Genomic DNA, 26,504 nt, shown 5'->3' on the forward strand with positions numbered 1-26,504 from the left:
AGACCAGGTCACTGAGCTCTGGAATAAAGCTCCCTCTGCTTTGGAAACAAAGTTCATGGTAACAGCAGGTCAGGCTTGAAGGAGGAATGAAGTCACACATCGGCTAATGAAAGCCCAGGTGCTTACCAGTCCTCCTGATCCTCCAGTGGCTGCTACTGCAGCCATGAAAAATGCTTTCACTCGAGGGCAGCCAACAAGAAGCCCTGGCTTATAATAGCCCCACCCACTTTCTGAAATGCTCGGCAGGGGAGGTAGTGGCAGGCACTGTCTTGGGGAGCCCTGGTTCAGGGTCCTCGCTTCTGATGATGGAATAGGCCAGTGGTGGCACTCAGAGCCCTCTCTGTGGGCACACGTGCCATCGCCCCAGCCAGGCCCAGACCATCATTAAAGTGTCGAATTCTCTGCCAAATAATTTTAAGTAAATGAAAGCATTTGGGATTGTTTTCCTTACTTTGTTTGGATCATCTTAAGTTAATGTAGGAGTTGTTTTTTCTAAAGTAGAACCTTAGTATTCAGGTTAAATTGCCATGTTGGCACTTTACGATAAATAAGGGGGTTTTGGGTCGCAGTTTGGGCACTCGGTCTCTAAAAGGTTCGCCATCACTGGAATAGGTCAAGTATCTGGGAAGGCCAGGTTCAAACTCCCTCTCTGTTATGGAAGCCTGATGGGTGACTCTGGGCAAGTCAGTCCTACAGCATCTCCCCCCACCTCCCAGAGTTGTCCTGAGGAACAATGGAGGAGTTTAGAAAATAAAAAAATTTGGGGGGGGGGGGGGAGAGACAGGGTTAATAAATACAAGTAAACAGAAAGAGAGAGAGACAGCAAAGAGGAAGGGAAAGAAAAAGAGGCGAGAAATTAGAAGACAGATACTGAGAGAAGCAATGTATTAAAATTAAGTGTTTTAAGACTAAATGGGGGTCTTAGGTCTGGGAAGAGACCACTATGCAGAGTTGCAGACTACCTGTTCTAGTGTATTTCAAACCTCTATACAGATTTAGCTAGCACTGTTCAACCTTTGCAGTATTTAACAGCTTGAATTTGCTCTTTTTCAGCACGGAAACCTAATTTTGAGATTAATTTTAAATACAGAACCTCTAGAATATCGTGTCTACTTAATAAGGTACTGAAAAATAGTGTTCATGAACGAACCTAAGCACTACATTAGAATTAAGAGATCTATTAAAGAAACCCACAAATCTCCTAGTGTCAAGTCCTAAATATAAATGCAGATTAGGTTAAGTCCACAAGTTCTTAGTTCAGGAAGTGTAATGACTTAAGTGTCTGGAGGCAGAAGCAACAACACACGGCGTCACTCCTTTCCGCTCAGCTCATGAGCTGGTCAGCCAAATCTGAACTAAGCAGGAGAAGTTTTACAGAAGTCATGTGGGAGTAGCAGTATTGTCCTTTCCACTCCAGCAAGAGATGAAAAGCAGCATCCCAGATAAAAGGCTTCATGCATCAGAAAGTCTCTGGCAAATCTTGGGAACTCCAGACTTCAAAGTTTTACCATTTACCATAGAATTCAGGAACAGTAATTGAATTTGAGATCCGAATCACAACGCCTGGGATTGTTCTTTTTATTTCAGCAAAACCTTCAAAAGCTCCCCGATGTGGATACGCACTATCTGCTCTTTCCCTGTTACTTTGCTTCACTCAACGCTTTGATCTTGCCTCTCTACTACTTCCCCCAATGTGGGAGACCATTTCTGCCTTCATCGAGAGGGAGACATGGGAAACTTCCTCAGGCGTTACCCACTTATATCAAAGCAGCTCAGAAAGAGGCTATAGCGAAGAACAGGGAAGACAGAAGACAAACAGGGAAAGCACAAGGCCCTAGATCAGTGATGGCGAACCTTTTAGAGACCGAGTGCCCAAACTGCGAACCAAAACCCACTTATTTATCGCAAAGTGCCAACACGGCAATTTAACCTGAATACTGAGGTTCTTACTTTAGAAAAAACAACTCATACATTAATTTAAGATGATCCAAACAAAGAAAGGAAAGCAATCCCAAATGCTTTCATTTACTTAAAATTATTTGGCAGATAATTCGACACTTTAATGATGGTCTGGGCCTGGCTGGGGCGATGGCATGCGTGCCCACAGAGAGGGCTCTGAGTGCCACCTCTGGCACCCATGCCATAGGTTTGCCACCACTGCCCTAGATCCTTCTCTACTCCATATCAAGATTTTGAGTGCCACATCACTGACAGCTGATAAGATGATTATCCATGGAGCTTTGTGTCCCCCCACCCCCCCGCTAGCCAAGCCACCAACTCTTACAAGCTGGGTTTAATTAGTTGGGTTATTTCTGTGTGTTCTGGAGCAGAAAACATACGTAGCCTTCTCCACATTTGATCTCCAGAGAGATGGCAGAAGCAGGGTAACTACAATGGTGGCAAACGTCTGACAAGCAGAGCTTTTTATCTATTCTGAAGCACCCTGAGGGTTTGCCTGGAATTATTTTTGTTCCTGTACTTCTGTATAAACACCAGGAGAAAGAAGAAGCCACACATGCTCGATCACATTCTCCAGGTACTTTCAGCTTAACTATTTCACTTCTCAGGGGATATGAAAAAAAAAACCTCTGCTCCTCTGCAATTCCAAGAGATGCTTTACTTAGGTCACTGACTACTCCTGTAATGCATGAATACAACAGAACCCTGAAAAATCATTAACTTGTTGACCCAAGCTTGAACAAGCAAGCACACTTCACTTATTGAGGAAGATGCAATTCTGAGAAGGTCTGTGGTGGCATGAAAAACTACACCTCCTTATGGTGAATAACTCAGACAAACCATCTGTTCCAAACTGGAAGCTGCCTCAAGAAAGAACCAAAGGGACCACAACAAGTCTGACAGCTGAAAAGCTCCAGCCCCGATGACATCCAAAATTTATTTAATTACATTTTTAAAAATTGCCTAATATCCGCAGGTGTGGGGCCCTAGGCGATGTACAAATTTAAAAACAATAAAAACCATACAGTCATTACCAAAAATATGTAATACAGTAGTTAAAAATCAAGAGGAGAAATTTTGTGAATCCCTCCCACTACCCTGTCTATGTTGCCTCATGGGTATTGGGGGGGGGGGGAGAAGAGGAATGAGAGATGTTAAATCCTTCAGGGGACAGAGATCCAGGACGGGTGCCAGCCATTATGTACACTGTCGCCATCCTCAACCAAATGCCTGGCGGAACATCTTTGCCTTGCAGGCCCTGTGGAATTGCATAGGATCCCGCAAGGCCCTGATGTCATTTGGCAGAGAGTTCCACCAGGTCGGGGCCAGGGCCGAGGAGGTCCACCAGAAGCCACTGTAGCTGGTGCAGCACAGGTCAAATATGAGCAGTCTGCAGTGTGTTCCTGTCAGGACCCGCTCTGCCGTATTCTGGATCAGTATTCTGGATCAGTTGGAGCTTCTGGGTCAGTCTCAAGGGCAAGCCAGTGTAGCGAGTTACAGTATTCTAGCCTGGAGGTGACCATCACATGGATTATTGTAGCCAAGTCAGGGCGTGAACGGAAAGGGGCCAGCTGCTGAGCCTGGCATAGATGGGAAAATGCCAGCTTGGCTGTACAAGTGATCTGGGCCTCCATATCTAAGGAGGCATCCAAGATCACACCCAAGCTCTTGTCAGACTGTGCCAGTATCAGTGGCAGCCTGTCAAGAGCAGGTAAGCTGAACCCAAGCCCTGATTAGCTCCCCCCCCCCCCCAAGCCACAGAACCCCTGTCTTTGTCAGATTCAGTTTCAACCTGCTCTTTTTAAACCATTCCACTACGGCCTTCAAACCCGTGGCCAGATTTTGTAGGGTGGCATCCGGACATCCATCCAAAAGCAGATACCGCTGGTGTCATCAGCATATTGGTGACACCCAAGCCCGAAATGCCATGCCAGCTAGGCAAGGGGGCTCATTTAAATGTTAAAACAACATCGTGGAGAGAGGTGCTCCTTGAGGGACCCCACATCCCAGGGGGTATCTAGAGGACACATTCTCCCCTAGTGGCACCCTCTGTCCCCAGCCGTGGAGGAATGAGGTAAGCCACTGAAGGGCTACCCCACGAACTCCCACATCAGCGAGGCAGTGGGTCAAAAGACTATAGTCGACCGTGTCAAATGCTGCTGTAAGAACTAGTAACTGTAACAGCACCGACCTGCCTTGATCCAGCTGCCTATGGAGATTGTCTGCCAAGACAACCAATACTGTTTCCGTCCCACGGCCAGGGCAGAAGCTGGACTGGAACAGATCCAATGCATGTTACAGGGTTCCCACAGGTGTACTAAGCCCATGGTCTCTTCAAAACTTTTGTGGGACTTACTGAAAAGTTTCATTGCAAGACAGTTTGTCCCCCATTACCAGTCTTCTCCTCAAATGCACAACATCAGGGCCATGGGTTGTAGCAAGTTAATGAGGCCTTGCAATGTACCCCAGAACACATTGCAACAAACAGGGGTTTCCTTGGCATGGAAACAGACAGGAAGTATTCCCAGAAGGGCAAATGTTTGAAAGTCACTTATTGTACGTTTAAGTACAAAGATGACTTCTAGCTAGTAAAAGTACTTAAGTTACAGCTGGCCCAAGGAGCATGTCACAAATCCAGTCTGAAATAAAAGTACATGCCATTCTGTACCATATAAATGCAGCTCCTGCTGCCTGAGTGGCATAGCCCCTAGTCTAGGGAGCAGGCAGCAGTGTGAAGCTCAAGGTCCCCTGGACCCCGCCCAATCGCAGAAGTTCAGAGTGGCAAAATACCTAACCATGCAGTAAAGTAAAAGTAGCTTCATCCAATAACTGAATAAGAAGTCTGGTTCTCTCCTTCACAGTGAAGGAACAGCCCATTGCTTCTACTGCCTCTTGGGGGTTGAAAGTACCGTCAACTCACAGCTGACTTACAGTGGTGACTCTGTTGGGTTTTCGAAGCAAGAGATGTTCAGAAGTAGTTTGCCATTGCCTGCCTCTGCGTCACGCCTCTGGTATTCCTTTGAGGTCTCCCACCCAAATACTAGCCAGGGCTGACCCTGCCTAGCTTCTGAGATCAAGAGAGACCGGAGAGATGGGTGGGCAACCAGCATCTCAAGTGCACGCTTGTTTGCAAGGCTGCTTTTAAATAACCTCAAATGGAATTCAGCATCTTTCCTACAGAAAAGAGGTCAGATCTGGAAGGTGATGTATGATGATAGTAGTCTAGCTACACTGCAGCAAATTCAGTGAACACCCTAAAGCTTAAGGGAAACCACAAGGTAATTAACCTTGACCAATTTTCCAACACATTCAACTCACTGAGCATGCCAAAGAGAAAAACAAATAGAAGCAGGCAGCTGTGTATTTGGCCAAGACACAAGCACACTGTTAAGCCGAGTTGGCACATACCACTTCTACACTTAGCTTTTGACAGGAGTAACATTCACGCTTATGCTGAGGGAGACTTTGCAGCCCGGATTTCCGACTATAGGTGGAATTCAAGAAAATGTTTAAGCTAAAAGGTTTGTTTTCCCTTCTGGTTCCAAGGCAGAACATTTGAATAGTGACTGACCCTTCTACATTCACTATCATTCTCTTTTCAGAGTACCTTTAAGATCTAACCTAAGCAGCCCGGATTTCCGACTGTAGGTGGAATTCAAGAAAATGTTTAAGCTAAAAGGTTTGTTTTCCCTTCTGGTTCCAAGGCAGAACATTTGAATAGCGACTGACCCTTCTACATTCACTATCATTCTCTTTTCAGAGTACCTTTAAGATCTAACCTAAGCAGTATTTGAAAAAATATCAAAGTCATCAACGTAGCACACAACTATACACCAAGCCCTCTCTTCAGGAGCAAGGCTGAACCAGAAAACAAGCTTTTCTAGGCACATGAAAACAACAGCATCTGTCTTACCTCTCCCCCACTGAGCCAGGTTTGAAGCTTTCTTCCAGCCTAAGGAACGTTTCCTCCAACTTAAGTGGCTCTTCCTCCAATGGGGAGCCACTCAAGGGGGAGGAGGTGCCTTAGGCTGAAGGAACTTCCTCCAGCCTGATTACATGCCAATGCCTACAATAATTATGGAACAAGGCTAATATTTTGTTCCTATGTACCAGCTTGGAACTACCAGGTATCTAGAACTTTTCCAGTTCTACATTTGAGGTTTGCGGCATAAGGAGAAAAAAAATGGCTATACATTAAATACTCTGTTCACCGAGAATTCTTTGTTTCACATCTTATGAAGATGCAACAGGCAGCTGTAGGAGGGCCGATTTAAAAAAAATCATAGGAAGGTTGCCAAAATACACTATCCTACCTAGAAAGCATCTACACCACCCCTGTATCATAGCGTGTGAACACAGCAACTGCCAGGTCTTGGCTAAAGCTCTTGTAAATCCCAACCTCTAAGCCTATTTGGCAAGGACAAGGATAAGAGAGAGGCAGGAATGTTTTCAGTTCACCAAACGTGGCTTAACATTGCTATAAAAATGATATGGATGATATTACATGATATCAAGACATGTAAGTTAGTTAAAAAAACTTTATGGTACACGTGGTGTCCTACTCACTGTCAGACAGTAGGGTCTCTATCCAATGAGACTCCATTCAACAACTAAGCTCCAAAATAACTGGAGACAGGTGTCACCAGTGGACAGAAAGTGGCACTGATGACACCTTATCCCACTGCAATAGCATGTGTCTCTTAAAGCAACAACACATGCTTCTAAATAAGCGGTTACACTACCTTAAGAAAATGCCAGTACAAAAAACTACTTAAACTGTGTCTACATCGGAAAGAAGAGCACACAGCCCACTATTTAAAAGCAGCCAGTGTAAGTCTCCTTGCTCTACAGTATAAGGGAAAGGGAAAGGTTTCCCTTGCTCGAAAGCCAGTTGAATCCAACTCTAGGGTGCGGTGCTCATCTCTGTTTCCAAGCCGAAGAGCCAGCGCTGTCCAAAGACGTTTCCGTGGTTATATGGCCGGCATGACAAGATGCCAAGGTGCACAGAGCGCTGTTACCTTCCCACCAAAGTGGTATCTATTTATCTACTTGCAATCTCTTGCTTTCGAACTGTTAGGTTGGCAGGAGCTGGGACCAGAGGTGGGAGCTCACTCCGTCATGCAGCACTTGGGTCTTGAACTGCTGAGCTACCGTCCATCCAGTCTGCAGTTCAGTGTCTTAACTACAGTATAGCCAAGCCTTAAAGGCAAAGTCTGAGTATGAAATTGTTGCATATAAGAACTATAACTTTCCAAATGTAATCCAGGTATTTATATAAACAGAAAACACAAAATGCACACAGTGGTCAGGATCCAACTAGTTCCATGTCCCAAAAGAGCACCGGACTTGTATTTCTTGAACTGCAGCCACCATGGCAAATGACTTTTTGAAATAAAAGAGCATTTTGAAGCCAGATGAAACGTAGCATGGATGCCTGTTGTTGAAAATTAAATCAGTGTTAGGCTACACAAGCCCTGTGTTTGCTTAGGACAGGTACTGGATCCCAGCTACTATATAATTATCCAGCAGAATTCTAAACCCATGATTGCCAGTTTAGCCCTTATCACCTTCTTACTATTCTTCATAGAGGTAAAGAAAAGAAATATCCCAGGTACTTAAAATAATTTTTAAAAGTTTTATACAGAAATGGCATTTGAATATTGCGTGTTAGTTTCAAGAAGTCGGAAATAGTCTTCTAGCTCTGGGGAGAAGAAATGAGGCTCTCCATCAAACCCCATTCAGCCTTCATACACAGGAGTCCTGTGTCTCTACGACACACACTCCACAACACACACACACACAGAGGAATCCTTAGTTTAAATAATTTTCAGGATCTCCCAGTTAGGATGCTTCCTTCTAGGCAAAACAAAGGAAGTTTACATGCCCAAGAACAACTCTTGTCACCAAGTGTAGAGGAAGGAAAAGGGAGGAACTAATATCTAAACAGGCCATAAGGAAGGTCATGGTTATGCATAAAGTTAGTATAGTTTATCTATTCAGAAGTATCCCTGTAATAGGTGGAGTTTGCCACATTTGCCGATATGTGAAATTATGGATTGGCCTTTAGATTTATTAATTCAAAGTTCGATCCTAGGCCTCGTTCCACTAACACAAGCAGTTATTTCCAAGATCTCCACTGATCTCACCCTCCCACTATGGAACCCCCAGAAGGCCTCCTGAGTTTCCTAAAGTCCACTAGTCCTCACAAGCAGGATTTTGGGGAGACACAACAAGGAGATGGTGGGAAATGCCCACTCCATGAGCAAAACTGAACATGCAGTGCACAGGTTCCAACCCTAAGGTGCTTCACCCAAACTCTACATGTAACTAAACAGAGGCCCTTATGATAGTACAAAAGAAAGGCAGGTCTCCTATTTTTGTGTAGAATGGTATGGACACACCCTACCCCTGCTTGCGTACACAACTGCCTCTCTGCATAACTACACAGCAACCCCAGAAGCCACCTAGCCTTTATAATTAGGTCTATAATACTTAACATACTTCTTCATGACCTAGTTTAGTTTAATGCACTACTACCTCCTCTTAATGTAGTCCACATGAAAACTCTCTCATTAGATGAAGGATGCTTATTTTCCATGTGTCCCTCTACATGTCTACAAAGATATTGGCTTAACATTTTACACACACTCCCAGTAACTGAACGTCTTCCCTTGACTTCTTTATGGAGTTCACTTTTCAGCCAAGAGGGAAGCATTCCCATTTAACTGTGATAGTTCATCTTATCAAGACAACTAAAGAGTGACTCATTGGGTTTTAACACCCGGGGCAGGTACTGCCAAACTGAATCAGATCACAAGTCAGTCTCCTACTTCTGACAGTGACCAATGACAGACACTTAAAATGTGGTACAGGAAACAATGGCTGTAGTTGAATTCCCCCTTTCTCTGTAGTAGGGATGCTATCAGCTTAAAAAGCTAGTATGGTGCAAAAAGACAGCATGCTGAACAGAAAATTGGAAGGCTATAACTGAAATTGTAGTGATTTTCTCTTGTTCTGTCCTTATCTGTAACAGAAAAACAGCCATATCTAGGTAGAACTCCTAGAAACAGAAACAGGAATTGATAGTGTAGATGCCAGCCCCAACAGACTGTTTCATCTTTATGTCAGATGTTATCAACTTGACTAACAGGAAAGTGATTTAAACACTAGGCAGGAGTTCAGAACAAGGCCTGTAAGGCATCTGGCTGTAAGTAAAAGTAAAGATGTTGGTCTTGACTGCTACAGTGTGAGAAATACCTTGATGAGACTCTGTTCCTCCAGTCAGCTATTTATAAGAACTCCTTGTGCCAAAAAGAAACTCATTAATAAATTTCATTGAACACTAGAGCACGTTTTTCTGAAGTTTCACAAAGTTAGAGAATCTTTTTAAGAGTGATAACAGTCTGCTCTTCAGGCTCCTGTTGGCCTGACATAAGCTTGTGTAAAGCTTACATTTAGCTACAGCTACAACACTTTTCAAAATAACATTAAGTACTAAGGTTTAGAAATAACAACCACACTGTATATAGTTACAATAAAAACAATAATAAATCAATTTCCCGTGTTTGCTTATTATTTAAATATTGAACCAATTGCTTATTCCAAGATAAGAAAAACTTTTTCAAAGCTGATACAAATAGGAACTCAGTTCTGAAGACCATAATAGAAAAGCCAAAATACATAATCAGATGCTGGATATACTGAGAGAGTCTCAATAAACACTATATGTTCACTTCACAAATAATCCAGTATCCTAGAAGAGGCCAGTCCCCACTGTGCAAATTTGGATCTTAGGATACACCCTAAGATCACATTAGCTTTTTTTGTCGCTGCATCACACTGGCTGCTCATATTTAACTTATGGTCCACCCGTACCTGAAGATTTTGTTCACACACACTGCTACCCAGAAGTGTATCCCCCATCCAGTATACATGTTTCCCATTTTTGTTACCCAGATGTAAAACTCAGCACTTATCCATATCCTTGTTAAATTGCATCCTGTTCACATCTGCCCACTTTCCCACTATTTTGGCTTTTCTATTATGGTCTTCAGAGGTTCCTATTTGTATCAGCTTTGAAAAAGTTTTTTTATCTTGTAATAAGCAATTGGTTCAATATTTAAATAATAAGCAAACATGGGAAATAATAATAAATAATAAATCAATTATTGTTCTTTATTGTAATTATATACAGTGCAGTTGCTATTTGATTATTCAGTTTTACTGTATATCTCATTTTTGTGTTCAAAGGTTTAGAAATAGGCAAGTGACTTGATGGTACTTAACCCACATAACAAGATTAAATTATTATTATTATTTTTTTAAAAACTGTCTAACTTTTGTTCTGTAAAATGGCCCAAAGGCATCTGCCAATATTTTACTTCCTTCTTTACACACCACTCACTTCAAAATGATTCTGACAGGGAATAATAGTAACCCATTTATTCCATCAAGGAATGATTCCACAGATAGGCCTAAGGTTTTTACCAAAGGCAATGAGAATAGATTGTTTTTTTTTTTGGGGGGGGGGTTAATACACATATAGGCACTACTAATTTGTTGTAGAAGATCCAGCCATGTCTTCCTTAAGGGTAGCATTTATATTTTCTTTCTGTTTTCCCCATACATAAGCAAAATACCTTGACAGTAAAGAAGTGCCCAATTCTTCCATCAATTATTCTATTCATTTGGGCATGCTGGATAGAATCTCAGGGCCTATTGCTACATACATTTTTTGCATAGCTTTATGGTTTATTTTTATTTTTTTACTAAGAAGCTGATGGACACCAATAAAATTAATTCCACTCTCAATAATTTCAGGGACCTTTCCTTGAGGTATAGTGGTTAGAGCACCTGACTAGGATCTGAGACATCCAAGTTCAAATCCTCACTCTGCCACTCAAGTGTGCTGGGTGACTGTGGACCAGTCATACACACTTAACCCAACCTACCTCTCAGGGCTGTTGTGAAGATAAAACAGAGCAGAATGATGTAAGCTGCTTTGGTTCCCCGTTGTGGAGAGGGATAGAGTATAAATGAAGTAAATACGCAAACAAAATGAAGTGCTTTTCTGAAAAATAATTTCTTGCAAGGTCTGAAACAGATATCTCCTACCAGACAATGGAATGAGTTGCCAACAACCACTTACTTCTTCGGCTGCAGCAAATTTTTTATGAAGGACAGTGTCAGCTTTGATCATTCATCGGGACTAACACCAGTACTACTCTAAGGGGGGAAAATCAGAAGTTGACTACTGTCTGTAAAGACCAGGCACTAGAAATAATCTGAAATAATAGATTACTCAGCACTTTAACTGTATTTCTGCAGCCTTCCTTAGCAACTATCCTACTAACACTGTTTCTTTTAAGTCTGATGAAGTGAAGTCTGACTCATGAAAACATATGCTGGAATAAATGTTTGCCTTTAAGGTGCCACTAGCCTTAATGCTTTATTTTTGCTATTACAGTTGACATTAAAAAAAAGCAACCAGTCTCATTTTCTATTTTTCAAACACATTGCGAGAACATTCCTGTAAGAATGAATGCACCAAGACATATGAGCTCATTAGATATCCGAAGTTTAATTCAAAAATCCCACACAGAAACATAGAACCCTAATTTGTTTTGGCTGGAGGGGGTAGGTTGCTTCCTCCTGGCCTTTTACTTCACCCCACAACTTGGGATGCATCACCTGCAAACAAAAAACCCCAAGAATTTCAAGAATGGAAGATGAGAAGTGCTTGCCCACTCCAGAACCACTGATTTCAGGAGGGGTGTTGAAAGACCTGAGTCAGATTGAGGTGACGAGAGAGGAGGTCCTAAAACTGATAGACAACTTAAAAACTGAAAAATCACCAGGCCCAGATGGCATACATCCGAGAGTTCTGAAAGAACTCAAATGTGAACTTGTAGATCTCCTGACAAAGATATGTAATCTTTCCTTAAAATCTGCCTCCATTCCTGAGGATTGGAAGGTAGCTAATGTCACTCCCATCTTTAAAAAGGGTTCCAGAGGAGATCCGGGAAATTACAGGCCAGTCAGTCTGACGTCGATACCGGGTAAATTGGTGGAAACCATTATTAAGGAAAGAATTAGGCACATAGATGAACAAAACCTATTGAGGCAGACTCAGCACGGTTTCTGTAAGGGAAGATCTTGTCTCACTAACCTGTTAGTGTTCTTTGAGGGGGTGAACAAACATGTGGACAAGGGGGATCCAATAGATATTATTTACCTTGACTTCCAGAAAGCTTTTGATAAAGTTCCTCATCAAAGGCTCCTAAGTAAGCTCAAAAATCATGGGATAGAAGGACAAGTCCTTTTATGGATCAAAAACTGGCTAGTTCATAGAAAACAGAGAGTGAGTGTAGGTGGGCAATTTTCTCAGTGGAGGGTGGTAAGCAGTGGGGTACCGCAGGGATCAGTACTTGGTCCACTGCTTTTTAACTTGTTCATTAATGATTTGGAGATGGGAGTAAGCAGTGAAGTGGCTAAATTTGCGGATGATACAAAGTTGTTCAGGGTGGTGAAAACCAGTGAGGATTGTGAGGCACTCCAAGGGGATCTGTCAAGGATGGGCGAGTGGGCGTCAACATGGCAAATGGGGTTCAATGTGGCCAAGTGCAAGGTGATGCACATTGGAGCCAAAAATCCTAAATATAAATACACATTGATGGGGTCTGAACTGGCAGAGACTGAGCAAGAGAGAGATCTTGGAGTTGTAGTGGATAACTCACTGAAAATGTCGAGACAGTGTGTGACTGCAATAAAGAAGGCCAATGCTATGCTGGGGATTATTAGGAAGGGTATTGAAAACAGATCAGCCAATATAATAATGCCCCTATATAAATCAATGGTGAGACCTCATTTGGAATACTGTGTGCAGTTCTGGGCACCACACCTTAAAAAGGATATTATAGCTTTGGAAAAAGTGCAGAAAAGGGCAACTCGAATGATAAAAGGGTTGGAACACTTTCCCTATGAGGAAAGGTTAAAGCGCTTAGGGCTCTTTAGCTTGGAGAAAAGACGACTGAGGGGTGACATGATCGAGGTTTATAAGATTATGCATGGGAAAGAGCAGGTAAAGAAAGAGGTACTTTTCTCCCTTTCTCACAATACAAGAACTCGTGGGCACTCCATGAAACTGCAGAGCGGTCGGGTTAGAACGGATAAAAGGAAGTACTTCTTCACCCAAAGAGTGATTAACACATGGAATTCACTGCCACAGGAAGTGGTGGGTGCTACAAGCATGGACGGCTTCAAGAGGGAATTAGATAAGCATATGGAGCAGAGGTCCATCAGTGGCTATTAGCCACAAGGTATAGCTAGGGGCTCTGGGGCAAGTGATGCTCTGTCTTCTTGGTGCTGGGGGGGGGGTCAACAGTGGGAGGGCTTCTAATGTCCTGGCCCCACTGCTGGACCTCCTGATGGCACTGGTATTTCTGGCCACTGTGTGACACAGAGTGTTGGACTGGATGGGCCTTTGGCCTGATCCAACATTGGCGTCTCTTATGTTCTTATGTTCTTAAGAATCAATCCCACACCTATGCTATTCAGTGGGAACTTTACCCATGCCTACTACGAAGAGCTGAATCTAGGATACTGTCAACTGGTCACAGAAACTGGATAGTCATGACCAAAGTGTTCATCTTCTGACAAGTTATCTTCCATACTTAGCAATATATTGAAGGGGTATCTCCTATATCAATGAAAATTTGAAATTATGCAGTAAAGTTACTTTTCCTGAAGACAAGCTATAGTCCGAGGTCACTTGAACTGTTCAGCACATTCGCATGATGAGAAAGAAAAGATAAACTTCCTCCTCTTCACTTGCCAGAAACACTGAAGCCCTTATCTCCTCTTCTCAAAGTCTCAAAACATCTTATTTATGGGCTAATGAGACTCACCAACAGAATTTTGCTCTTGTTTGGCATCAGTATCGGCAGCCTGTTTTAAGCCACTAAAATCTGCTCTATGATTATTAGTTCCACACTGTCCTTCTTGACCCCATCTCACCAACTGCTATGTAGTGCTTCTGGCTCACAATAAGGATATCACAACCAATTCAACAGAATAATTAATCAGTACCTTTTCTCCTCTTATCCCCATCCTGTTCACCTGTCTCCCTCTCTCTTTCCGCAAACCCTTCCACTTATAGGATTATAAGATCCTTTATGGTGGATCACAGCAACAGCCTACCTAAGACAGTGGTACTGATATCCTCTTCACCCCATGCTCTCCTAAAATTTGTGTCTGCATTTTATTTATTAACCCACCTCCTCTTCTCCACAAGCACACCTACCAACCCTCAGTGTGCCCTCCAAGACACAGTCTACACAAACAGTGGATGAGGTGGAAAAAGACTTCCTGGCTGCTACCACTACAACCTGCAGGATGGGAACCACACGAGGGAACACGTTCCCTTTATTATAAGAATTCCGTGTTCATAGAAACCTAGACGCAAGGAGAAAGACTGAAGTTTAGTCACCTCCCTGACATGCTAGCTTTCTGTGGACAGGGATTTCCCACCACCTCCTAGAACCCATCAACATTATCATTTGTGGTCAGGAAGAGTTATGTTTCATCCGTGCAGACAAGGCCTGACTCGAGCCTCATCCTTTCCTATTGTTCAGGCAGGAGAAATACACCCAGCTTATTCCAACAGGGATAAGCTTCCTCCACCCAATCCAAATTGAACAGGAGCCCAGTGGCACCTTAAAGCCTAACACGATATATCCCTGCATAAGCATTGAGTCAGAACTTACATACGAGTAAGCTTCGTTAGCCTTTAAGGTGCCAGCGGGCTTCTGCTTAATTCTGCCAGAACACACAGCGACCCGCATGGAACCCACCCCAACCCAGGAACACAACCCTTCGACACCACTCATTCCTGGTCTCGCACCCACCCCCATCTTTCCCCCTGTCAAAGGAACGCTTTTGTGAGCCAGTGTTATGGTCCAGGAGCTCGCTGGACTAGGACTCAGTGGGGAAATCCCACTCCTGGCCATGGAGCTCAAGAGAGTAACCTGAGGCCTGTACCTTCTTTCAGCTGTAACCTGGCTGAGGGTGCTGTCAGAGCGAGAAGGGGATAGAGCCATGCAAGTCAGTCCCCCCCCCCTTGGAAGAACGGCGGGACAGAAATGTGAAAGGTCGAGGTTATGTTAAGCTAACCCCCCCCCCCCCCACACACACACTTGACTCCACGCGGCGGTGGCGGCGGGGTTGGAAAGAAGGAAGGAAGGGATCCCTCTCCACGGCCTCCTCACACCTCCTCTTGGGGCTGCCCCCCACAGCCATTCCCCCTCCACACCCCGCGGTCCGGAGAGGCGGAGGCCCTTCCCCCTCAAGGCCACGGGGGGCAACCAGGTCGCCGCGGAGGCGCTGCTCCTGGGCGGCGTCCGCCTGAGGCGCCAGGCCCTTCTCGGCCCCGTCCACAGCCGCCCGATTCTCGGAACCCTTTTGCGCCTCCGGGGCGGCGCAGGGCCGGCGGCGCGCCTAGGCCCCTACGCCAATTGACTGGTGACCCCTGCGGCCATTACCCGGGCGACCCTGCCCGACGCGCCGCCGCCGCCATCACCTTACCTTCCCCCTCCCTGCCTGCCCCCCCGCCCCTGGAAGCCTTCGGGGCTCCCGAGCGGGCTCGTCCGCCGTCGCCGCTGCCGGAAGTGCCCTCCGAAAAGGAAGCGTCCTCGCCACCCTCTCCGCCGCTGCCACCGCCGTTACCACACACCAGGCGTTGTCCGGAACTAGCCGGCGACCGCGCGGGCCCATGGGACGTGTAGTCCGCTTTTCGGAAAAACTACAACCCCCATCAAGGATTGCGTGATGGAGCGACGTAGAGCGAGGGGAGCGGGAGGGGAGGGGAGGGACCGGAGAGCGGGAGAAGCAGGCGGGGGGAGTGAGTGGTGGGGGGGATCAGCCCAATCAGAACGCGCTGTGGGAGAAGGGGGCGTGGCGATGCCCAAATGAGGAGGAGAGGGTGGGCGGGGGGAGAAAGTATTCCAGGCGCTGGAAGACGCAACAGAAACAATCCCTGAGGCGGTGCTCGAGCTCGCTGCTGTTTCTTTTAACAGCGCCGGCAGAAGGAGCAGTCCCATTGTGGAGCTAAGTAGGGGGTGCAGCGAGTCACATCTGCAACATCTGCATTTCCAGCATCACTCTTCCGCGGGGCTTGGGAGGCAGGTAAGCGCCCCTCAGTTACTTCTGCAGTAGCGTAGCTTCAGAGGGAAGGGGGAGAAGTGGACAGCTTCGCACCCAAATCTTTAAAAATATGTGTATCATTTTATTTTTGCTTTCCCTAATGAGTTGCGGCGTTATAATACCTCGGGGGGGGGGTTTGCACAATTTTTTTTGGTCTTTGATGCCAGATGTTCCAGAAAAAAACAATGAAATCACTTCTTGGGTTATTTTTTTTTTCTTTTTAAATCTTCCCCAGTTTCATAAAGGAGCTTTAACGAATCCTTTTCCCACGCTTCGACACTGAGCATTCATTATGTCTTCCCCCTGTTGCTAGATACCGGGGTACATTGTTACACCTCTCCCCCCGATATTCCGAATTGGATCGATTTTCCTCATGGCGATTTTGATTAAATGCAAGATCACTAAAAGAAAACAAATCCGTTTAATCAGGGTTTCACCTATTGTCATTCTGTATAACCCCCGATTCACGTGGTAGGACAATCCTGGGGGGAGCCTTAAAAGATGGTTAGAACTTCACAAATACAAGCTCTTAAGGCTAAAAAATACAATTTGGGGTTCAACCGGGAATCTCATTTTTAAAAACGAAAAGCTGGATGTATTGTTGTTGTACCTTAAAAATAGACAGGTACTTTATAATAAATGTTATTCAGTGTTATTATAGACACTACTGGAGTAGGGTGGTGTACTTCATGGTATCCTTTTGGAGGGAAGTGTCTGCTTTTTGAGTTAATGCTGTGTAATGGTCTCAAATTTTCTTTTCTTTTGGTTTTTAAGGAAGTGCTTTTTCTGAAATCTCCCCATTACAAAGTTCTAAATTGAATGTCAGCCTAGTAAAATGATTGCTAAGCCTTTGGGCATTGTTTGTTTCCGTAGAGGCTGAAAGCTTTCCATTGAATTTGGTCCCTGACTCCAATGAGTTGCTTAGTATTTATACCTCTCTTTTATTTTAGAGGAGAAACAGTCAGATCTGAAACACAGTGGTGAATAATGTTGCAAGCCACATAAACTGGGGATAGCGCATGGTCTTTCACAGGATACATGCAGCGTGACAGAGGCTATAACCTGTGCACGCTTTCTTGGGAGTAAATCTTATTGAATTCACTGTAGGATTTACTTCTGAGTCAGTGTGCATAGATTGTCCACATACAGCACAATCCTAAACAGAGTTACACCCTTCTAAGGCCATTGACTTCAACAGACTTAGAGGGGCATAGCTGGTTAGGATTCCACTGATGCTGAGGAAATCAGATATATAACCAATCCTATAAATCTTTGCTTGGAAGTAGTCTGATGAATTGAATGGGCTTTTACTCTCAAGTAAATGTGCAAAGGCGTCTTATGTCGATGTACTTCTCTTTGTCAGTTGGGGAGTTATCTGATCAGGTTGCCTGTAAATGTGTGGCTTACCATGTGTCACTTAGACATATATAACAGGATTGCTTAGAAATAGGTGATAAGAACTTTGAAAGTTTTACACTTTATTTGCAATTGAGAAAACAGAAGCTGTCATTGTCAAGCAAAGCCCCCCCCCCCAATTCTGTTCCATTGCATATGAGTTGCATTAGATGATGGAGCCATTGGTGGTAACAAAGAGGCACTGTACAGAGAAGCAGGGCTGACGCCTCTGAAGTCCTTGCGCTGTGGGAATGACATTTCAGGTATAGGCAACAGTGGCATGCAATCATCCATCAATTTTTCACTTGGCTACAGTGGGGGGGGGGAAGAAGCAAGAATGCCATGGAATGTATCTGCCCTCTTATTTTCTTTTAACAAAAAAGTATATATTTTTAGCATGTTGGGCTTTCCGATTTGCCACTCTCCATATTCTCATCACTGATGATGGAGCAGATCTAGAAATACTGTACTGTGGTGCTAACCAGTGGAGTTGTAGCAATCGCATAATAAAGGGAACGCACAGGACTGCAAGCCTTTTCAATTTGCTTGGTTGATTGTATTACATTTTTAGGAGCAATATAAAAAACTAATTCAAAATGTTGTAGGGACTTGTTGTCAGATCTTTTGATTTCTGGGATGAACAGGTGCTAGGACTTTCTTAGAGCTGACATTTTGCTTAATCTCAGATTCTATGAAAATAATATTCTTGCCTACGTGACTGGTGCAGACTGAAATGGAATAAAAGATTGGGGCTTTCTCTGAATAGAACTATTCATGAAAGAAGGCATTCTGAAACCTGCTTACTTAGGAGTAAATCACACCTGGTTCAGTAGGACTTACTCCCTAGTAGATGTGTTTTAGGATGCAGCCAGATGCTATTAATAGAGGTTTAGCACTGCAGAAAAGGTACACTTGTGCGTAATCCTACAAACTGTGATGCATTTGATGGGATTACTTCGGGGTACCTGGTTGGTGAATTGCAGTTCTTCTGTTCTGAGTACTTGCACAGGCAAATTTACTTGCAGCTGTGTGACAGCATACTTGGGCGGCCTCAGGGATCGGTATGGCTAGTTCTAAGTGTGGAAGTCCAGGTGTTGGATGGCTTTAGGACTGAGAGACTGTCTCTTGCATTGGTGTCTCTTGGTGTTCTCACCCTGTTAAAATGGTGTATTCTCCACCACCTTTCATTCCATTGGGTCCCCAATCAGCAACCTGAAACCTCGCACAGAATTGATTTTTTTTTCCAAATGAGGGTCTGCTATACTGAACATATGAAGTGTCCGCTGCGCTCAGAAGAAATGATATCTCAAGCAGGGGTTTGTGCCTGTAAAGCTACCTATGTCTCCCACCCAGTTTGGTCTGGTCTTTCTGCAGTAGCCATAAGAACCGTGGCGGGTGCTTTCCCTTCTGCTATTCCTTTGATCAGAGTGCACAGTAAGACTTGCGCTTTCTGGCACTTCATACATATGTCAGGATAGGCTCTTTCCTATCCCAGGATAGTGAGCCAGTTTGGCGTAGTGGTTAAGCACGCAGACTCTAATCTGGGAGAACCGGGTTTGATTCCCCACTCCTGCACTTGCACCTGGCTGGCAAGCCATAACTCTGGCACAGCTGTTCTTGAAAAAGAGCAGTTTCTGTCAAGAGTTCTCTCAGCCCCACCTACCTCACAGGGTGTCTGTTGTGGGGAGGGGAAGGGAAAGGAGTTTGTAAGCCGCTCTGAGACACCTTTGGGTAGTGAAGGGCGGGGTATAAATCCAATCTCCTCCTCCTCTTCTTCTTTCTTCTGAAAACTTTTGCTCCAATGACCTAGGGCTGTCTCCCAATTAACGAATTTCCTAACAAATTAATAGTGCTTTGATCAGCTAAACTTACATATCTCAGAACAAGACCTACAGTTCTTTTTTTTAATTTTTTTTTAAAACAACCTATAGGTAATGCAAGGCATGAGCTGACAGGTGCCATCTTAGAAGCAATGGAGGAAAAAAGGGGAGAATGGCTCTTCTAAAGTAGCACCCGACACTGACGGTTTTATAAGTAGTGTTAAAATCAACTTTAAGAAAACAGACTGGCCAGTTTAAGGGATACCTTCATAGCTGATCAATGGGATCTTGATTGATGAATTTAGTTTTAAAATAAATGAAGGATTAAATCCTATGTGTATGTTTTGTGGAGCAGAGATTACTCGATTGCAAAGGATTTGCCTCTGAGTAAACATGGATCATTATCGGATTTCATTAGTTTTACAGTGCAATCCTGTGCATAGTTATTTCAGTCTAAGCCCACTGAAATCAATAGGTTTAGACTGGAGTAACCCTGCATGAGATTGCACTGTTAGCCGTACAGTCATCTCCTAAGTCTCTAGGTTGCTATAGCACACTCTGGCTTTGTTTCTGTGTTCACACAGGTCTGGAATTCTAATTGTTCAACAGTAAAATAAGACTCTTTCGTTGGAGCTGAGTTTTACAGTTCTCTTATCTTTCATTCCCATTTATGAGAGATCCAAAGAACCACTTAAGCACACCAAAGCACTGGCACGCGCGGCAGATCTTCTCTTGCAGTTTCTTGACTTCCATGAAAGGATGTTTTTGAAGGTTTCCCCGCCCCAAGTTTTGAGAATGTTGTGTGGAGTAAAAAGCCTCAGTCTAAGATGGGAGAAGATTTTGGAAGTTTTGCTCTGTGCTTGGCACCTTCTCATGTGTTTCTTTTAACGTGGTCCTTGAAGGTTTCTCTTTCATCGCACAAGCACACACAAACTGGATTCCAATCCTTTGGTCTTCCTGATCCGTGATTAGTAAGGGTAGAATAGTCTGCAGGCACAAGATTGTGGGTCAGTTCCTGATGCTACCTGTGAACCCAGGCATGGTCTTGAGATCTGTAGTGGAAGAGCTGGTTATAGGGCCAGCAGGGAGCTCGCTTCTCTCCTTCCCTCTCACTGTCAAGGGGTGGGCCCAGTCTGGCCCTCATTCTCCTTCCCTGCTTGGCACCTCACCTGTCTATGGAGGACAGGTGAAGGGGCAGGGGCTGACTTCGTGCCACATTGTGTGCTGTGCCCCACTGCTGGCCTTTGCACCACTCCTGTGGGAGGAGGAGTGTAAGACCCACCCTGCCGCCTGGGGAAAAGAAGAATGAACCAACTTGCCAGAAGCAGAGCTGACCCAGCTGAGCTCTGAGAAAGAGCAGGAGATAGAGCTGCTAGAGGGGTGAGTGTTTTTTTTTACTTACTTTCAGCTGAGGTGATTTAGCTGAGAGGGGACTGTGTGGGGGACTGTGTTTGGGAGTGTGTGGGTGAGTTGTGAGTTGTTGCAGAGTCCTGGCTGCATGAGATAGGGTGTGAAAGGGTCATTATTTGGCTGTGAGTGACTGGGTGAATTTGTATAGCTGCTGGCCGAACCCTTTGCTGAGGGGAAGCTTCTATTTAAGGCAGCACTTTGCCAGAGGCACAAGCCAAAGGGTGAGGCTCTTGGCCTGTGGCTCTTAGCCTAGGGACTCTTAGACTAGGGGATCTGTAAGAAGCCCAGGAAGAGCCAGAAAGCCAGGGCCCTAGTCTCCTTGGGTTCTCAGTAAGGTAAGTAGACTTCTACAAGGAAAACCACTTAAAGGGTTTTAAAGGGGGATTATATATAATTATTGTTTAAAAAAGCAATTATGAAGCCAGAATGCCAGCAGGGGGTCGGGGGCTATCCAGTGTATTGCATGGAGTGTCACATGTATGACTATCTGCCCACTGGACAGAAGTCTTGGGTGTGTGCTCGGTGCAAGGAGCTCCTGGTTCTCAGGGAACGAGTTTGTTCCCTTGAGGCCAAGGTGGCTGTCCTGGAGAAGCAGAGACAGTCAGTCACATGGAGAAGACTCTCAGGGACTTGCTAGATATGTCCCACTCTGGTTATGGCAGCCCTGCAGCTGCCAGGGAGCATGAGGGTCGAGAGGGAACAGGGCACCGTGCTGAGGAAAAGGGGAATGGGCCCTCAGAAGCGACCTCTTCTTCAGCTGGTGAACGGGTATCCTTTTGCACCAAGGAACCATCCCTGGGCAGGGAGGGAGGGGGGCTCTTGGTAGTTGGTGATTTGATCCTTAGGTAGGTAGACAGTGACTTGCCTGCCTGGTGCGAAGGTAGCAGACATTACACGTGTTCTAGATAGGCTGGTAGATAGTGCTGGGGAGGAGCCAGTGGTCATGGTCCATGTTGGCACCAACGATGTGGGGAAATGCAGTCGCGAGGTCCTGGAGGAAAAATTTAGGCTGCTAGGCAGGAAACTCAAGGCCAGGACCTCCAAGGTAGCCTTCTTGGAAGTGCTACCTGTTCCACGTGCAGGGCCAGAGAGACAGGCACAGATCAGGAGTCTCAATGCAGGGATGAGACAATGGTGTAGGGGGGAAGGGTTCAAGTTTGTTAGGCACTGGGATACTTTTTGGAACAAGAGGGAGCTGTACAGAAGAGGCGGTCTCCACTTGTCCCGAGAAGGAACCAGGCTGCTGGTGCTTAAAATCAAAAAGGTGGCAGAGCAGTTTTTAAACTGAATATTGGGGGAAAGCCGACAGGAGATGAAAAGTCTCTGGTTTGGGATGGCTCATCTCAGAGAGATGAGGGGGTAGCTGTTGCTTTTCTACAGGGAGGTGGATTGGAATTGTCCATTGAGACTATGGCTTGTGATATGGACTGCCTGACAAGGTCTCGAGAGACTAAGAGGAAGGCTGTAGGCTTAACATGTATGGGAAATTATAGGTGTTATAGGTGTTTCTATACAAATGCTAGAAGTGTCCGAGGTAAAATCGTGGAGTTGGAGTGCTTGGTGTTGGAGGGGGGGGGGAATAGACATTGTGGTTATTTCAGAAACTTGGTGGGATGAGGAAAATCAGTGGGATACGGTGATTCCCGGTTATATATTATATCGGTAGGATGGGGGGGGGCGCTTTCTTTTCTTTTTTCACAAAAGTAAGCCTCTAGCACCTTTTCATTGCAGAGATCTAATGGGAAAGGCGTATCTCCACAATGAAAGGCACTAAAGACTCACTCTTTTTTAAATGAAAGTGTGAATTCAGAAAGTTCGTGCACACCCACAAAAACGTATACATAGAATTAAACTTTGTTGGGCTTAAAGGTGCCACTGGACAGACTTTGTTCTTTTACATGCAACGTTACAACATTATATTCATTTAACAATATGCAGTTTCCGATTTTTTGTTTTTTAAGAAAGAGGACTGAAAAGGCCCCAGTGGTGTGGGGAAGGGGATGGCTTCTGTCAGGGGACTGAAGCAGGGAACCTGCCTGTGAGGAAACCTGCCATGTATAAGCCCCATTGCTGGTATTTCGTACTACATATGCATTTCCCCAAGTGGAAAACGCTGCACATAAGAAATTTGCAGTTTAAAGAAATAAATAGCTGTCTGTCACCTGCAGATTGGAGGCAGCATGTTTTGTGAAAAGTAACATGCCCGTTATAGTCTACAGACCAGGAGCTGATTAACAATCACGTAAGACTGAATACTATGTCCAGCTCTACGTAGAATAAATCCAAGAAAAGAACGGCTTTAAAAAAAAATATCTGTGAAGCAATGTATGAAAATGGCAATAAAGCTGAAGGATAAGCCGAGCTTAGTAGCAACCTGCAGGTTCTGACCAAAGCTATTAAAGCAGCAGTTTTAATTACTGATCATAAAGGGTTATTTCTAAAGCCACCCACCAAATCTTTCTGCATGGGGGGATTTAGCAGAAAGGAGCTAAAGTTGCCAGCCTCCAGGTGGGGCCTGGAGATCTCCCAGAATTACAACTGGTTCCCACACGACAGTGATGAATTTGCCTGGAGAAAATGGCTGTTTTGGAGGGTGGATTCTATGGCATGATACCCAAATGAGCTCCCTCCCTTGACTCCACCCCTGAAATCTCCAGGAATTTCCTAACCCGGAGTTGGCAACGGCAAAGGGAGTTGTTGGATCCAACCCAATGGAATGTGCAAAGACGAGACATGCTCTTACTATGTATGAAACTAGTCTTTCCAATTGATAATATAGTTTTAGGGAGTTCCTTAAGAAACATGGAATAGGTACTGGCTCATTCTCTACATGTTTTTACTGTGGTGCATTAGATCGAGGGCAGTCTGCATTTTTCTCCTGCTCTTCCTCCTAGGAGTTCAGGGTCGCTTCAGGTCTTTTGTCCTCTGTGTTATTCTCAACACCCCTGCCGGGTAGGTTGGCTAAGAAGGAGTGATTGCCTCACGATCATCCTGTGTGTTTCACAAATTTGAAACAGAGTTTCAGTTTGAATCTGAAACTCCAACCACTAATATTCCACTGGCTTACCATACCAAAATGGAACAGAATAGGTCAAGGACAGAGCCAGGGCCAAATCTGGCTCATCGGGAATCGAACCTGAAGGTGTTTGGCAGGTCAGGGTAAAGCCTGATGGGTCGGGAGCAGAGCCAGGATGTTTGGTAGAACCGGGCAGATGGGTGGAACCCAGTTGATTGACTTTTCAACACTGTTTGCTTCTTAATTTTTTTAAATAATTCATTTTACCCCACCTGTCTTCCCAGTGGGGACCCAAAGTGGCGTACATCATTCTCCTCTCCTCCAATTTATCCTCACAACAACCCTGTGAGGTAGGCAAGGCTGAGAGATGGTGGTTGACTCAAGGTCACCCAGCAAGTGGCACAAGTGGGGATTCAAACCCAAATCTCCCAGATCCTAGTCCAATAAAATGTTATTTTCACGATTTGAACTAGTAAAATAATGGAAATTTGACAACTGTATGCATATATTTACACACACCTGTGAAGCTGCCATCGACTGAGTCGGACTATTTGGTCTCTCAAGGTCAGCATTACCTACTCGGACTGGCAAAGGCTCTCCTGAATCTCAGATGGGGTTCTTTCACATCGCCTGTTCTGTGGTTTAACTGGAGGTGTCAGGATTGAACCTAGAACCTTCTGCATGCAAAGCAGAAGCTCTACCACTGAGCTGTAGTCTTTCCCCAAATGTATAGTGGTAAACTCAATTTTCCCCCCCAGTAGTGCTTAGATATTGTGAAAGAAAGCGAGGGAGATGGTCTTCTAACTGGAGATGCTGCAGATTGAACCGGGGACCTTCTGCGTGCAAAGCTCTCCCCCTTGAGGCTTGCCTGGTGACTTTCTCTCTGTTTTTTAAACACCGGGCCCAAATGTGTGTGTGCATATGTGTGGTTTCTTTACCTGGTAGCTTCACTAAAGGGTATTGTCTTTCTTTCAACTGTTTTATGGTCTGCTGACCCGAGGACTATCTTATGGACATCTTTTTAGGCTGTTCAGTGTATGCTTTTTATATACCCTTGACTTGATTTTTAATGGCTTATTTTTAATTCTGGTAATTTATGTTTTTAATGATTTTATGGTACTGTTTGTACTCATCATGAGCCGCCTTGGTTCTCTGGAGAGGCAGCGTATGCATTCTGGAAACAAATGAAATAAATTTTGCTGCACCAGTCCAAACCCGTCAGCTTCTTTTCTCTTGCCAAAGGAAATGTCGTTTAGGTGCCCCCTTTTCTTATTGCTCCTACTACTGGTAAGAGTATTCAGCAGTGCCCAGTGGCTCGTTCTTTTGCAAAGGGAAAAACAGATGCTCGTTTTTGGAATAAGTAGTATTGGCTTAATGTCACCACCCGCCTCCGAAAGCCCAGAATTAAGATTTTTAAATGCTGCTCGATTTGGATGACATGACAACTGCATCAGCAGCCGTCGCGCCCTCCTCCCGCTTGCAGCTTTGCCGTTCCCGTTCCATTTGTTAGAACGAAGCGGAATGAAGGGCAGCTACTGTTTGTGGCTCTAAAAGTACAACTAATTTAATAAAGTGAAGCTGTATACTTAGCAGAATGGAAATAAATGGCTCAGGGTAAATTAAAGATGAGGGTTAGCGAATCACCCCCTCCAATCATTGCTGGGGGCTTATCGACTTATCGCGCCCATTCTCCAAGCAGCTCAGAGCAGCATATATGGGATCATTCCGTTTAATCCTCTGAACAGTTAGGCAAAGAGGGAGTGGCTTGTCCAAGGCCATCCAATGAACATCGTGGCACAGCCCGGGTCTCCCTTTAAGGGTGTCCAGATATACCCATGGTGCTCAGTTTGCAAGACTTGACCAAGGCTGTTAATAGGATGTTTTGGAGGGCATTAATTCATAGGGTTACAATCAGTGCTCCCTCTAAGCTGTGGAGTCTTATGAGAAAAAATTCTCCTTGGGGAGCCACTGGCATAAAAGTTGTGAGCAAGTGATTTGGTTGCTCTGGAGCCATCCTTCCTGAGCTAAGACAAAAATATGAGAGCCAGAGGCTAAAAAACTGTGAGCTAGCTCACACTAACTCTGCTTAGAGGAAACACTGGTCACAATATGTCAGAAGAAACCTGACAGCATTAAACACACAGAAATATATTGGGGGGGCCCTTTCTGTTTCAGGGTATTGTCATCGTGAGCATCGTATGGTGATATCCTAAACAGTGACTTTTCCTAAACCAATTCACTTCAGTGGACTTCAGTGGTGCTTGGGGGGCCACAGTGGGAGGGCTTCTGGAGTTCTGGTCCCATTGGTGGACCTCCTGATGACAGCTGGGTTTTGGCCATTGTGTGACACAGAGTGTTTGGACTGGATGGGCCATTGGCCAGATCTAACATGGCTTCTCTTAAAAAAATGACTTAGAGGGATGTAATGCTGTTCAGGGTGGTACTGCTAAATGTCTGTCTCATTTTGGAGGCTGGAGTTCCGGTTGCATATGTTTCTTTTATCTTCCCACATGATGCAGAAATTTTTAGTATTGCGTAAATTGACGATGGGGAAGTACTCGGCATGAGGAAATGTGAAATTGTGCAAGAGTGAAGGCTCATGGATTTGTTTGCACCAGGGACAAACAACACAAGGGTTTTCAAGTTTAAAAAGTAGGGGAAGGTTTGGCCACTTTCTTCTCTGCTGCTGTGTGTATGCTCCCTTC

General features: G+C 44.7%; 2 protein-coding genes across 2 annotated transcripts in view; one reads left to right on the forward strand and one right to left on the reverse strand.

Moving 5' to 3' along the window:
- Window positions 1–15,675, reverse strand: part of PDCD10 (programmed cell death 10) — a 31,910-nt gene extending 16,235 nt beyond the window's left edge. The window contains exon 1 of the mRNA XM_015429454.1: window positions 15,541–15,675. The gene's annotated coding sequence lies outside the window, so the exon portion shown is untranslated. The remainder of the gene's footprint in view (window positions 1–15,540) is intronic.
- A 325-nt stretch (window positions 15,676–16,000) lies between these two features.
- SERPINI1 (serpin peptidase inhibitor, clade I (neuroserpin), member 1) overlaps window positions 16,001–26,504 on the forward strand; it is a 142,508-nt gene continuing 132,004 nt past the window's right edge. The window contains exon 1 of the mRNA XM_015429459.1: window positions 16,001–16,140. The gene's annotated coding sequence lies outside the window, so the exon portion shown is untranslated. The remainder of the gene's footprint in view (window positions 16,141–26,504) is intronic.

Source organism: Gekko japonicus, unplaced genomic scaffold (genome assembly GCF_001447785.1).
Source record: "Gekko japonicus isolate JY-2015 unplaced genomic scaffold, Gekko_japonicus_V1.1 scaffold193, whole genome shotgun sequence".
In the NCBI taxonomy this organism is placed as follows: Eukaryota; Metazoa; Chordata; class Lepidosauria; order Squamata; family Gekkonidae; genus Gekko; species Gekko japonicus.